Genomic DNA, 15959 nt, shown 5'->3' on the forward strand with positions numbered 1-15959 from the left:
AAATCTGTATACAGATATTCACACATTACATATGAAATTTTTCACATTTCCTATGTGGAAATCTCAGACCAGATAGTTTAGAAAATATATGGAACTCTCTATAGTTCCCAAGTAAAAACAAGATGAATTTTTGAGATGAAATATGGGTTTTTGCTCATTTCTCATATGAAAACCAGGGTACATATTTTCTTACATGACATATGAACAGTGTATATTTTAGATTGAAAATCTGAGTTCAGAATTTTTTACATGAAATATGGAATTTTCTGTTTCAAATGTGGAAATCTTACCTTAGATAATGCTTCTATGAAATACATAATCCCTCTGTTTCCTATGTGCATGTGGACCCTGATTTTGCTCCATAGTATGTGCAATTTGCTACATGTCACATAGGAATATCTTGGTCTAGATTTTCCCACATGAACTATGGAATTCTCTGTATTTCCTTTATCAAAATATGAGGACAGGTTAACTTTAGGAAAGATGGAATTTTTTTATATTTCACATTTGAAAATCTAGGTGTCGATTTTCTACATGAAATATGAAATTCTGTACATTTCTTGTATTAAGGTATTAGTGCAGATTTTCCTGCTTAAAATATGGAATACTCTATATTTCATATAGGAAAGCCTGAATGATGACTTTCTTATAGCAAATATGTAACTTTCTATATTTCACACATGAAAATATGGGTACAGATTTTTCTACATGAAGTATGAAATCTGTACTTCATGTTTGAAAATCTAGCTGTGTATGTTTGGTCATGATATATGGAATAATGCATGTTTCACATATGGATATATGTGCACATATTTTCCTGCATGAAGAGAGAATCCTGTATTATTCACATAGGAAAATTTGAGCATCCATTTTCCTGCTGAATTATGGAATTCTACTTTCATAAATGAATTTCTCAATTAAATTTTCTGACAAGAGATATGCAATTCTCTACAGTTCAAATATGAAATTCCAGAAGCAAATATTCATTCCAGAAATACAAAATGTGTATATTTCACAAATGAAAATCTAGATAGAGGTTCTTACATGATGTGTGGTACTCTTTACATTTCATATAAAAGATCTGAGCACAGATTTCCTTGATTTAAATACAGACTAATTTATATTTCACATATGAAAATATGGGTACTGTGTGTTCTACAATATATGTATTTCTCTATATTTTACAAATGACATGTTGAATTTTTCCTATTGCATTTATAAATATTGGTTGCACATTTTCCTACACGGTATATGGAATTCTCTGTGTTTAGCATTTGAAAATATAGATGTTCATTTTCCTACACTAAATAATAAATGCCCTAAACTTCACATATTAAAATATTAGCATGGGTTTTGTAGACATAGATTCTCAAATGTGAATGGGGAATTTTGTGTTCTGCATGTGGACATCACATTAGAAGTTTTCCTAAATGAAATATGGACTTCTGTATATTTTACAGATGATAATTGGAAGAGAGGTTTTTCTGCTATATTGATACATGGGATTCTGTATTTTTAATATACAAAAATCTTAATTAAGATTTTATTACAGAAATATGTAACTGTCTATATTTCATATTATACCAAACTGGGAAAAACTTGACCTACATGAAATATGAAATCTTTACTTTTCACATATATTAATCAGAACAGATTTTCATACATGACATAAGAAAGTTTCCATGTTTTATATAAGGAAATGTCATCCCAGATATTCATACAATAAAATGCTGAACTCTACAATTCATATATGAAAATACAGTTGCCAATTTTCCCACATGAAATGTGGAATTCTCTATATATCACATTTGAAACCTGGCCACCCACTTACCACAAAATATGAAATCTTCTATATATCATATATGAAAATCTCTGCTCAAAGTTTCCTCTAGGAAATACTGAACATTATGTATGTCACATCTGAAAAACTGGGTGCTAATTTACCCACGTGCAATCTGGAATTGTGTATATTTTTGATATCAAAATCTGTGCACCAATATTACTACTTAAAATATGGAATTCTGTATATTTCACATGTGAAAATAGGGTGAAATTTTACTCAGTTAAAAATGAAATTCTCTATATTTTACATATGAAAATGTCAGTGCTGAATTTACGTCATGAAACATTGAACTTTTTGTATTTCACTTTATGAAAATCTGTATGCTGAGTTTCCTACATGAAATATTGTATTTTCTATACTTCATATATGAAAATCTGGGTGGTGACTTTCTTACATTAAATATTCAATTCTCTATATTTCACAGATGAAAATCATGGCTTTAGTTTTCTTCAGATATGGAGAACCAATATGGTATTGGAGTTATCTCTATGTCACAAATGAAAATATGTGCACCACTGTTTTTTCATGAAATATGGAATTATTTGTATTTCTTATGTCAAAATCTAGGCTTAAACACTCTTTCATGGAACTTGGAATTCTGTATATTTCACATATGAAGATCAGAATGGGGATTTTCCTATAAGAAATATGAAGTCACTGTATTTCATATGAATCACTGGTTCTTCAGGTACTGACACATTTCTTCCCTGTTTGTCCCTGTGCCTTGCACATGCATGTGTACAGGTGTGTGTTTGTGTCACCTGTGTTTGTGTGTGTGTTCATAGGCCCAGGCCCCTGCTGACAAGGAGATGAAGGCAAAAGAACATGAGAGGTCTAGCAATGAGTAGAGGAGGCAGGAGACATCGACAGACTAGGGGAGACAGGTCCATGCATCTCTGTGGTGCCCCTGTCCAGGACAAGAATGAGCAAAGGATGGCCAGTGACAACTCTGGGTAGTGAGTCCACAAATCTGCAATTACCTCAGGAGACAAAGACAAACTCACAATTTCTGCTGTGCTGTTGTGTGTGTTTGTATCCATAAGAGGGGTTGGAGGGTTTGCAGAGTCAGCCAGCATAAATCAAGTGCTGTGGGCCTCTAAAATCATTACCCGTGGACCCCTCAGTCTGAGGAGCCATTGGCCCTGATTAAAACTCTTCAAGAAATGGGCATAGAAGGAACCTACCTCAACATAGTAAAGGCCACATTTGATAAGCCCACAGCAAATATTATTTTCAATGGTTAAAAAGTGAAAGCATGCCCCCTAACATCAGGAACAAGAAAAGAGTGTCCACTGTCACCACTATTATTCAGTCCAGTTTTGGAAGTCCTAGATACAACAATCAGAGAAGAAAAAGAAATAAAAGGAATCCAGATCGGAAAAGAAAAAGTATAGCACTCACTGTTTGCAAATGACGTGATGCTGTAAATAGAAAACCAAGATGCTATCAGAAAATTACTAGAGTTAATCAGTGAATTTAGCAAAGTTGCAGGATAAAAAATCAATACACAGAAATAATTTGCATTCCTACATACTAACAATGAAAAATCAGAAAGAGAAATTAAGGAACCAATTCCATTCACCACTGAACAAAAAGAATAAAACATCTAGGAATAAACTTACCTAAGGAGACAAAAGAACTGTATACAGAAAATTATAATTTGATGAAAGAAATCAAAGATGACATAAACAGATGGAGAGATATTCCAGGTTCCTGGGTAAGAAGAATCAATATTGTGAAAATGACCATACTACCAAATGCAATCTACAAATTCAATGTGATCCCTATCAAAATACTAACGGTGTTTTTCATAGAACTAGAACAAAAAATATCACAGTTCATATGGAAACACAAAAGCCCCTGAATAGACAAATTAATCTTGAGAACGAAGAATGGAGCTGGAAGAATCAACTTACCTGATTTCAGATTATACTACAAAGTTATAGTCATTAAGACAGTACGTTGCTGCTGCATTGCTTCAGTCGTGTCCGACTCTGTGTGACCCCATAGATGGCAGCCCACCAGGCTTCCTGTCCCTGGGATTCTCCAGGCAAGAACCCTGGAGTGGGTTTCCATTTCCTTCTCCAATGCATGAAATTGAAAGTGAAGTCGCTCAGTCATGTCCGACTCTAGCGACCCCATGGACTTCAGCCTACCAGGCTCCTCCGTCCATGGGATTTTCTAGGGAAAAGTACTGGAGTGGAGTGCCATTGCCTTCTCCAAAGACAGTACGTTACTGGCAGAAAAAAAGAAGTATAGGCCAATGGAACAAGATAGAAAGCCCAGAGAAAATCCCATACACATATGGGCACCTTATCTTTTACTTAGGAGGCAAGAATATACAATGGGAATAAGACAGCACTTTCAATAAGTGGTGCTGGAAGAAGTAGACAACTAAGTGCAAAAGAATTAAATTAGAACACTTCCTAACACCATACACAAAGTTAAACTCAAAATGGACTAAAGACCTAAATGTAAGACCAGAAACTATAAAACTCTTGGAAGAAAACATAGGCAGAACACTGTATAACATAAATCATAGTAAGATCCTCTATGACAAACCTCCTAGAAAAAAGGAAATAAAAACAAAAACAAATAAGTGGGCGCTATTTAAATTTAAAAGTTATTGCATAGCAAAGAAAACTATAAACAAGGTGAAAAGACCACCCTCAGATTGGGAGAAAATAATAGCAAATGAAACAACTGACAAAGTATTAATTTCCAAAACATACAAACAGTTCATACAAGTCAATACAAGAGAAACAAACAACCCAGTCAAAAAGTGGGCAAAAGTCCTAAACAGATATTTCTCCAAAGAAGACATACAGATGGCTAATAAACACATGAAGAGATGCTTACCATAACTCATTATTAGAGTGTTAGTTTGTCAGTTGTGTCCAACTCTTTGTGAACCCATGGACTGTAGCCTGTCAGGCTCCTCTGTCCATGGAATTTTCCAGGCAAGCATACTGGAGTGGGTTGCCATTTTCTTCTCCAGGCCATCTTCCTGACCCAGAGATTAAACCCGGGTCTCCTGCACTGCAGGAAGTCTCTCTACTGTCTGAAGCACCCCAGAAGCTCTTTATTAGTGAAATACAAATCAAAACTACAATGGGATATCACCTCACACCAGGCAGAATGGACATCATCAAACAATCCACAAGCAACAAGTGCTGAAGAGGGTGTGGAGAAAAGGGAACCCTCCTACACTGCTGGAATGTAAATTGATATAGCCACTATGGAAGACAGTATGGTACTTCCTTAAAAAAAAAAAAAAGCTAGGAATAAAACCACCATATGACCTAGCAATCCCACTATTAGGCATATACCCTTCAAAAACCAAAGCCAAAAAAGACATATGTATCCCAGTGTTCATTGCAGCACTATTTACAGTAGGCAAGACATGGAAGCAAGCTAGATGTCAATCGACAGGGGAATGGATAAAGAAGCTGTGGTGCATATATACAATGGAATGCTAGTCAGCCATAGAAAAAAAGGAATACCTCTGAGTCAGTTCTGAGGTGGATGAACCCAGAGCCTATTATACAGAATGAAGAAAGTTAGAACAAGAAAAAACAAATACCGTGTATTAATGCATATATATGGAATCTAGAAGGATGGTACTGATAAACCTGTTCACAGAGCAGCAATGGAGACACTGACATAGAGAACAGTCTTATGCACAAGGATAGGGGAGAAGAGGGAGAGGGTGAGATAAACGGAGAGAGTAGCAATGGATGCATTTATACTAACATATGTAAATAGACAGCCAATGGGAATTTGCTATATGACTCAGGGAACTCAAATGGGGGCTCTGTAATAGCCTAGAGGGGTGGGAATAAGCGGGAAGTGGGAGGGATTCAAGAAGGAAGGGGCATATGTACACCTACACTCATGGTTAATTCAGGTTGAAGTGTGACAGAAATCAAACCAATACTGTAAATAATAATCAATCAATGATAAATATTGTTTAAAAAGCTAAAAAAAAAAGGTTATTTGGAAATTATCTAGAATGTCGCATGTGAGAGAAAAAATAAAAAACTTAATATGTGGTCTTTTGCCTTCCAGGTTTTGTTCTCGTAATTTTTTAAAAGTATGAGATAGGGGAGTTAATGTCGTCATGATTCTGTATCTGTTGTTCTGTTTATCTTTATATTATACTATGGTTATGCTACTTTCCATAATAATGAGGGTGCTTCACTAATGTTGGTCAGAGGAAACACATGTTGAGATGTTCATTTGGACCAGGAACTGTTCTCTGTGATGTGTGCATTCTGACATGACACCCCATGGTCTTTCAAGCACTTAGGAGAAACTGTGTTCAATCAATACACAGATCCATACACAGTAAAGTTTCCTGCAGATAGACATGTTGATCTGCCTTTTGATCCAGAGCACACTAGACACTTCAATGTATTCCAGACTGGGGGTCAGATACAACACGTCTCTGTTCCTCTCTGGCCTGGGCAACAATCTGACTCAGCTCTTCCAGGGAGGTGACTTTGGGCAAATTCATTCACCCATTAACCACTACATGTTTCTGCTTCCTTAGCTGCGGAAAGGGATGATAGCATTAAAAATTCTTACCTCATAGTGTTGTGATGAGTACTCAAAGACTTTATTATACCTGTACATATGGAGAGCTAACCACGGTTCAGAAGGTTGAGCTTATCTTCTTGCCTCTCTTCACTTCCGTTTCTGCTTGTACTCACACCCCCCTGTCCCTGCCCCAACTCTTTTCCCCTACCACCCCAACTCCACTCTCTAGCACCTGTGCCCCATCCTCAGACTCTCCATCCAAAAACATGGCTGATAATCTCCTCATGATTTACGTCAGAAAATATCCATACCATCACCCTTGAATTAAAAATCATGAATATTGGCAGAAGAAATAAGAAACAGACTAAAACTGGCAATGTGAAAACTACACATTAAATAAAGCATTACTGATGAAAGTCTGACTATTAATGTTTTCATGTCTTCATCAGATTCAGATTTTCAGAATTTGATACAGGAGAATTAGACTTGATAAAAAGAATGCAAAAAAAAAAAAAAAAAATGTGATGCGGGACCACAGCCTTTAAATTTCCATCTATAAGGTTTTTAAAACTTTACATACTCATGTTCTATAATGGTTCAGTGACCACTTATTTCCTGTCATTATACAGATCATATGAAGGGGTTATTGGACTTGTAATTTCATAGAGAATATGCACTAAACTTTTCCATATGAGCACATGATGAAACCTCAGTTTTGCATTTAGGCTTCACAATATCCTCATTGGAAGAGGCGGATACTCATTATGCTAAAAAAAAAAAAAAAATCCTTCCCCCATGCCTCATTCACTGGGTTCTTGAGGCCCTGAAGGGCTGAAGTGACACTGCAAGGTCCATGTGGTGAGTCAAGGTGGTCTTAACACTGTGTCCCTGGTACACTATCCAGGGAAATGTGGAACAGCAATAATATTAACTACAGTAATGACAACAGCTAGAATCGACTGGGAACATACCATATGGCACATACTGTTCTGACGATTTCCCATGTCTTAACATGGTCAGTCTTCTACAGTGCCCGATGAAGTAGTTAAATTTACTCCAAGCTAGTGCTTCTATGTGGCTAATGGAGGAATGAGCCACAGAGAAACTATGTAACTTGCTCAGTGTCACCCAGCAGTCAGGGAGCCACCGGTCTGGATGCATTGTGGAAAACTCAGTGTGTTCTGCATTTCTAGTCAAGGGTAAGATCCAACTGCTATGGCAAAATATGTCGAATAAAAGCTACCACATAACAAAAATTGATCTTACATCAAGGAAATGCACACTAAATAGAAATTCAATTTCTTCAGAAATCTTTCAGATAGAGGCTTTGAAAGACTGAACTAGGATGTTTTGTAGAAACGATGGTCTGAAAGCCTCCTCAGAACAGCAGACAGCATGTCAGTGAGTCTCCTAGACTGGAGGTCGTGGGTTCCTGCATCAGAGAAGGCAGCAAACCCCTGTCACCTACACAAGCTCCAAATGGAGACAGAGCCTGGCAGGAGTCAAAATAAGACCATTCCTCTGCTCTGGTACTGCCTAGACAAGTTGTCCATGTCAATCAGAACTGAGGAATTCTAAAAAAAAATGCAGATTTCATGATCCACATTCAGTGAATCTCACTTAGTGCAGCTACAATAGTGCCCTAGAATCTGTCACTTTTCATTATGCTTGGGAAACTCTCAGGGACTTTATTAAACCCCTTTAGTAGAGAGACTGTCTGAAAAATAAGGGAAATAGCAATCAGAACAGATATGAGAAAAAAAATAGAGATGATCAACAAAACCCAAAGCTGGCTCTTTAAAAGAGCAATACAAATTCATAAACTTCTACTCATATACAAAAAAGAGAGCTAGATAACTAAAGACAACACTTACCAATATTGAGAGTAAAACAGATTTCAGATTCCACAGAAATTAAAAGGATTCTGTGAATGATTCTAAATAATGGCATCTGGCAATTTCAGTGAAAAGAACTAACTAAGTTCAGCCACAAAGAAATAGATAATCTATTGAAAAACCGAGCTTGTAGTTGAAAAATTTACAGAAATCTTCAGGCCCAGGTGGTATCCCTGGCACAAAAGAGAAAGAGAGGGAAAAAAATGGGTAGGGACAGAGAAAAGGTGACTATATTCTAATACAATCAGTTACTCAAGGTAAAATGGGGCAAATCCAAGCAATGTGATGAAGCCATTGGTTTTTATTTTCTCATTGTCCTCCAGCTTCCCATTACTACCTCCCTCCTTTGCCCCAGTTGCTTTCTCCTTCTTAAGTCCTGCCCTCCACCAAGAGTAGCAATATTGTGAGGCACTATTCCCACATTATAACTGATATCCGCTGGTTAACTGACATTCTATCATCCCAACAGCTGGTATACTCAAGCTCTCTGTCTCTCACCATGGACCAGAAGGTTTCACTCCTAATTTCAGGTATAGCTAGGAGAGAAGGTGCAGAGCACACATTGGATTCTTGAGTCCTTCATCTGTGAAATGCAGATGACCACAAACTGTGGGAAAAAACAGAGACAGCAGCACAAGACCCTTTCAATGAGTGCTAATCCAAACAAAATATGCCAATCCCAGAGCATCACAGGACTCCTTGACATTCAGAAGCATGCCAAGTAGATTTCCCTGCCAGGACTGTTGCATTTATTGTTCCTTCTGCCTGGAAAGCTCTTCCTTCAGGTAAGCCCATGGCCTGCTCCCTCACTTCCTCCACATCTCTGCTTAATTGCCATCTTTCAAGGAGACTTTCCCTCATTATCTTGAATAAAATAATAACATCATACCTATACACACCCTTTCCCCTGATCTAGCATTATCTTTCTTCATAGTGCCTGCCACCCTTGATTTACTTACTGACAATCAGGTCTATGAAATGAGAGACTTGGTCCATTTTGTCCTGTCACAAACTCCTCGAATTAGGGCTCTGGTATATGGCAGGTGCTCAGAAAACATTTGCTGAAGGACAGCCGGGAACCAGGCCCTTTACACACATTGCTAACGTGCACAGGTGCCCTCCAAGACGGACACTGGCCCCACTGTATTAATTATCATACATACTGAGATTCCAGGAGACGGGTGACACACTCAACAACACACAGTCAGCATGTCAGGTTCCAGGCTTCGGAATCATATCTGCCAACTTCCAAATCCTCAGTTCCTGGACAGAGACCTCACAGCCAAGAATGCAAGAGGCTTTATTTCTAACACAACGACTCCACACAGCTCAGGTAGATACCCAGAGACACCAAAAACAGGTCACTGTGTATCTGCACAGAGAGCTTACAACTCGAGTCTCAGACCCGCAAACACGACGGAGACCAAACACACTGCGACAAAGAGCCTCCAAACAAACCAAGGTCTTCAAGACAGAAACAAATGAGAATTGCACAGATACTTCACATCATGGAGACTGACTTCCGAACCACTCCGGACACTTACTAACCTAATACTGAAACCCCTAAATAGAAGGACAGGACTTTGAGTAACTCAAGAACATCATACAACCTGAAGATAAAGTTCCCAGACAAATGGAAAAGCTGCACCCTGTGCACAGACCCCAAGCAGCTGATAGTTCACACCCTAAGACAAAACCCTCCTCAAAGCAGCTCAGAGACATCACAACTTGGGACCCAGAATCAAAAGCTCAGAGATCTCACATTCTGGGGAGCAGACGCCTACACAGACAACTCACACCCAGGGACTCAAAGGCCCCAAAGCTCCAAAAAATGCACATCCCGGCATACAGGCACACACATCCTAGAAGCTTTGGACTATGGCTTGCAAAATCCACTCAGATCAAATATCCCATCACCCACGATCCTGGCCAATGGCTCAGAGAGATCAAATGTACCCAAAACAGCATCTGTGATGTCATACGTAGCCATACACAACCCCAAGCTCCCTGACACAGGTTACTCTCCAGGGAGAGACACAAAACAAGCCCAGAGACCTCTCCCTGGTCATGAATTGCATACATCTGTGCGACTTACCGCGCGTTGCCATATGATCCAGACTGAGTGAGAGCTAAGACTGAAACAGCGTCACTCTGCACAGCCACTGACTGTGCCGAACCTCGCCACTAACCAAGGCAGCGATTCAACCCCTTCAGGAAAAGCGGTAAAACTCGAAGAAAAAACACACACTATGAAAAGCCGCGCAAGCAAACGCAGGCGCCTCTCGCCCAGAGTTCCAGCTCCGCGACCTCAGTACCTGTCTAAGACAGGCTGCCTATGGGAACCGAGCAAGAGACGAAAGAGGTCGGGAAGAGCCGGACTTCCGCGCGTACCCGAGCCCTGGAAGAGCTAATTCTGGCTATCTCCCGGTCTCCGTATCCTCAAAGCGGCAGCCAATCTCTCGCTCTGTAGCCATCCCCACGTTGGTTGAGAACATGTAGAAACGAAGGGGTGGAGTTGGAAAAAAGACAAAGAAAGTTGCAGCTTAATATCGGTGTCCACTCGAATTCAAATGCGGCGGGAAGATGGAGTGGAGCGAATGTGGTTGGACCTAGTGGCACCATGAGTGCCTCCGCTGGGAACTCTGGTCGATGCCCGACGCGGTGTCAGGGCACCCTCTGTTTTTTCACACACACTCTCCCAATGGTACCTTCCAGAGTGGGCGGTCCTACCGCTACCCTTCAGCGTCATATTTCAGGACCGAACTGTTTCTTCTCGAGCGCCACTTGATGGTGAGATTGGGAAACAACAGAAGTACATGCCCAGGATGATATGCAACGGGTAGAAAGACAGTCAGGATGAAAACCTCACAGATTGCCACACTCTTGGACTCAGAAAAAAGTCTTAAGAAACTGAAGATTACTCCTCTGTGGTGGCCACTATTGTAACAGGAAGCATTCAAAGAATTTTCTCTGTGCTGGGCATTGGCCCTGGTGCTTCTTTGTGCTTTCTTGTTAATACAGAGTAGGTCTCATGGGGAAAACCAGCCACAGTCCCCCAACTGGCAGGAGAGATAAAGCTTCTGAGAATGGGATCTGAAGTCCTGGTATGGGAACGGCCTCTGTCGCTGACTGCGAGTGATATGTGAAAGGACAACAGGACTTTCCATTCTGTTAGGAAAGGGGTCATCTCCAAGGGGACCCAAGGACACCGTGTATGTGGCATAAAGACCACAGCTTTGTCATCTTGTCATCCCTGAATATGTTCCTTAGCAGAATCCTCAGCCTGTCTAGCTGTGCCTCTCTCAACAAGTTTAATTTATTCATTCTGTCATTCATTCATTGTATCCACAGTATGTGTGAAGCACAACTACGAGTGTTAGGAAGGAGAAAATCAACCTTTCCCTCATGGAATGTACATTCTTTTGGGATCATACAGCCCCAAAAATCTAAGAAATTTTTCAGGTGTTTGTAACCACCATAATTAAAATTAAATCAGGATACTGAAATAGAGAGAGGGGATCATGTCTAGAAAGATTGGTCAGGGAAGTTCTTTCTAAGATTGTGACATTTTAGCAAAAGCCTAGAGGAGATGCCTATGTGGGAGAAAAGTACCCCAGATAGAGATAATGGCCAGTTGAAAAATTGGAGTGTAGAACTCAGTGTCATGTGTGTGAAGAGTGAGGAGGCCAGTGTGACTGTCACAGCATAATGGAGGGATAACCAGGAGATTGGATGAGAGAGGTAATGCGGGGCAGGTCCCATAGGGCCTAATGGCCATGGGGAGGACTTTGACTTGAGCCCCAGGAGGGTTCTTACAAGAAAAGCCCCCATGCTTCCTTCAGAGGCCCAGGTCACACAATGATTTTTGAGGAATGCCTGGTTCACCCCAAGAAAACCACAGGCCCTCTGAAGCTGAATGTGCCTTTCCTCGAATTCCCCACTCTCAAGGGGAATCCCCCCTACTCCTCCCAGTGAACATCCATGTCAATTGATGATACCCTCAGGTGAGAACAAGGACCCTCATGGTGTGAGCGAGGTCACATTCAGTCTTGCAAAGGCAAAGAGGGACTATGTAACAGGCATGAGGTTGTCCAGGAGAAAGACAAAGCTAGAGCATTAGACGAGCAGAGAGACTTTCTGGAAGCAAAGAGACCCCACTTAGTTGTGCACCCACCTATGGGCCTCCAGCCCTGCTACTGGATGATGTACCCGTCTCTACAGGAGAAAAGAGGCCCCTCCCCGGGGACTGCCTCTAGGGAATGACAGTTGCCCATGGCCTGGGCCTCAGTCAAGCTCCCTTGACACACATCAGGGGCCTCTGCCCATCAAAACAAGGACATGTTCCAGTCATGGGGAGGCTCATGCTGTACAAAGGGTCCCTCACAAACTGTTCTGTTCAGACTGCTCTCATGCTGACCTCAGTGCCAATGAACGCTTTAATGGGGGAAAGAGAGGCAAGGATCTCTGCATTTGTGGTGGAGCCTCATACAAATTGGTGAATGTGAGGTTTCTCCCCACCTGCTTAGAGGCTCACTTCTGTGACTTTCAGCACCACCTCCCAGGGAATTAGAAGGTTACGTTATATATATCTGATAATGAGCTGGATGTATGATGGGGAGACACAGAGACATATCCTGATGGTGCATCAGTCACAGGGTCCTTGTGGCCCTGTGAAAACGCCCCCCTCTCCCACCTCCTGGCCAGGGTTGTGCTGAGTCCTTCCTGCCTCGTACAAGGAACCCAAGCTTACATCCAGTTCCTCCCCTCCTCATGTGCTGACACCTTCCATCTCCACTGGGCTTTGGGTTGGGCTCCCATCTGCAAATGGTGTCCTCCTTGTTGTGGTTTGGGCAGATTGAGTGAGTGAATGTGTGAACACAGTTTTGGTCACAGGGCCACTATCAAGGGTGGCAGTCATGTTGACAAGGTTTGTGTTTATCAGGATTATTACCATGGGCTCCTGTGAACTGCACATCACTTACTCTCCCTGAGGATTGGGCCCCAGGCTTTTAGCTCTGTAGGGAGGATGGTAGAAATCATATCAAATGTGAAATCACAGGTCTGCTTCTAAGACCTGTGAGAGTGGGGTCCATCCAGCCTTCCTCTCAAGAAAACTCTCATTTCCAGATACATGAACACCTCAGAGGCCCAACGCACTGTACAAAGACCACCTTCCCCCAAATAGTTCAGAGACTCCATGCCTGGGACAGAGATTCACAAATAGTTCAGAGCCTGCTCATCCTGGACACCAACCCCAAACAGCTCAAATACATCACACCTGAGGACACAGACCCTAACCTGCTCAGAAATTCCCACTGTGGCCTCAGAAGAAACTTCTTTGGTTGCTGAATGACACTGCATTCTGAAGGAATTCAGAGTGAAAAACAGGATGAGGCATACTATGCTTTGGACAAGCTGGCCTTTATTTAGTTACTTGGATGCCTCAGAAAAAGGTTCAGTGACCCCAGATTCTTGCATCTTCCCAAACACAGAAAAGCATGAAAAGCATTATCTTGTGATATCAGATCTCTGTGTTTCACAGTAACCTTTTACCAATATGTATGCTTGACTGCATGCATTTCCTAGCCAAACTCATATTGTCTTCTCTGCTACATCCTCAGAGCAGTTTCCTCAGAGCTAACAGAGTAGCTGTGTCCTGGGCTCTGGTTCCCAGAAGACCCTGATTCAACCAATCACAACACTTCCACTGTACGTTTTTCTTTAAGTAGACACTACTCAAACTAACGGCCCCTCTTTAGCTTTTAGGCCTCACATGCCTCCCCACAGGGCCTACAGGCTGCACCCTGGGGCACAGAGCCCCAAATCTTTCCCTCTGGGCTTCTGTGTGGGCAGTGGCAATGAGGTTCTGTTAAGTCATCTCCAAGGGAGAGGCCACCAGTCTTGCAATACCTGCAGTCTGCATTCACCAGCATGTCATTCTGAGGAAGGCAGGTTCATTCCAGGGGTGTGGTATGCCTTAGAGCTGAGGGGTTCTGAAATTGATTTCCCATGTCTGGGTCCTGACTTAGGCCCTAACCCTCCCGCCATCTCCGGTCACCTCTGGTCATGGTAACTTTGTATCCTGCCCCATGGGAGGTTCAGAGTGAATCTCACATCCACATAAGAACCCCTGGGGACCTGGTCTTCGCTGTATCAGCACCCACTCTGGGCTACTGAATTCTGGAGATGGGAGAGGTTTTCCCCTCATAGTGCCTATGACAACTCCCTTACATCCCTCTAATCATCTGTCATTTTACAGAGTTCCTCTCCTGGTGACAGCTGCCACAACCTCCCTCTCACACAAATTCCCACCCCTCCCCTCATCTTCCAAGAGTCCTCCCTTCCCACCTCAGGGGCCTCTTTAGCCCCTGCCCCAGACCTATTCTCAGGGCCTCATTTACACCCTCACTCCAATTGTGGCCTCTTACCCACCACCCCCACTGCCTCAGAGGATCCCCTGAGGACCCTGTCTACTCTCTGCATTCTTCAGGACACCTCTCTCCTGCAAAAACACAGGCGTCTATAATAAAGTCCTAGTGAGGGAGGAACTGAAAATCTCCAGGATCCAGAGAACATGCAGACACAGACCAGGAGTCCAAGGCACTTCCCTCAGAGCTTGTGGGAAAGGGTGAGGGTCTCTGAGAGAAAGAGCTAGACTGAAGGTCCCACAGGTGTGACAGGGTTTTCTTCAAGGGGCCTAGTGAAGAAGAAGTGAAATGGCACCTTAGAAGTGCTTAGGACACTGCAATTCAGAAGGATGATTACCTGAAACTGAGATCCCCACTCACGGATGCTACCTGACTCCTAGAGTGACCTCACTAAAGCAGCCACTGATCGGAGAAGCGTCTCCAGCCTGTTGACTGGGCAGCAAACACTCCTGGAGACTGGGTTCCACTGGTCCTTCAGTGCTCAGGCCCCACTGCAAGCTCTTGCTCATCAGCCTCAGTGCCTGACTGTGTGAGCCCTGGTCTGATGTGGGGTCTTTGTCTCTGTACCCCCACGAGAGCCTGAACCTGCATTTTCCACGTTGGCTGCAAAGAGTGGTCTAGGATTCTGTGCCTCCCAAGCTCCACAACCAATCACTGCTGTCAGTATAATCAAATCTGCAGGGGATGGGTGTGGGCAAAATGGGGTTGGAGCGGCCTCCTGAACATCAGAGAAAGGGAATTCCCCTCTGTCTTCCCTGAGAATGATGTGAGGAGGTAGGAAGCAAACTTTACTTCTCCTGCACCACAGATGGACAGCACTGTGGCAACATCTATCAAAGTGAAAACTCCTGACAAATCCCTTGTCCTGTCCCTGAGTGAAGGATGTTTTTTGTCCAGTTTTGTAAATCACCCCAGTGCCCGGCACAGAGCAGGTGATAATTGGGTTGTGTGTGACCAACTGAGACTTGATCCAGCAGCTCTACTTTAAAAATGTATAATCAACACACCCACATTCATAGACCTGTGTGTAGAAGGAAGGTGGTAGCAAATAACTGTGCAAAACCTCTTTATGTCCATTAAATGTCAACGATCTTTGGATGATAAATGAACGTTGAGGGGTTCATGGTATAGCATGCAGCACACACTGGCCATGGAACACAATGAAGGGACCAGTGTGTACTGATCAGATGGAACTGCTTCAAGATATGCTGTTAATAGTCGTGGAGAGGGGAAGCAAATGGGAGATGCTCATAG

General features: G+C 42.2%; 1 long non-coding RNA gene across 2 annotated transcripts in view; it reads right to left on the reverse strand.

The window, feature by feature from the left end:
* Positions 1–10954, reverse strand: part of LOC147340742 (uncharacterized) — a 28540-nt gene extending 17586 nt beyond the window's left edge. The window contains exon 1 of one of the 2 annotated variants that reach the window (XR_015159065.1): positions 10373–10954. This is a non-coding gene — a long non-coding RNA (uncharacterized LOC147340742). The remainder of the gene's footprint in view (positions 1–10372) is intronic. The other variant, XR_015159064.1, reaches the window with a different exon arrangement.
* Positions 10955–15959: the final 5005 nt, after the last annotated feature.

Source organism: Bos grunniens, chromosome X (genome assembly GCF_055505025.1).
Source record: "Bos grunniens cultivar Pamir isolate PY7600 chromosome X, Bosgru_T2T1.0, whole genome shotgun sequence".
NCBI lineage: Eukaryota > Metazoa > Chordata > Mammalia > Artiodactyla > Bovidae > Bos > Bos grunniens.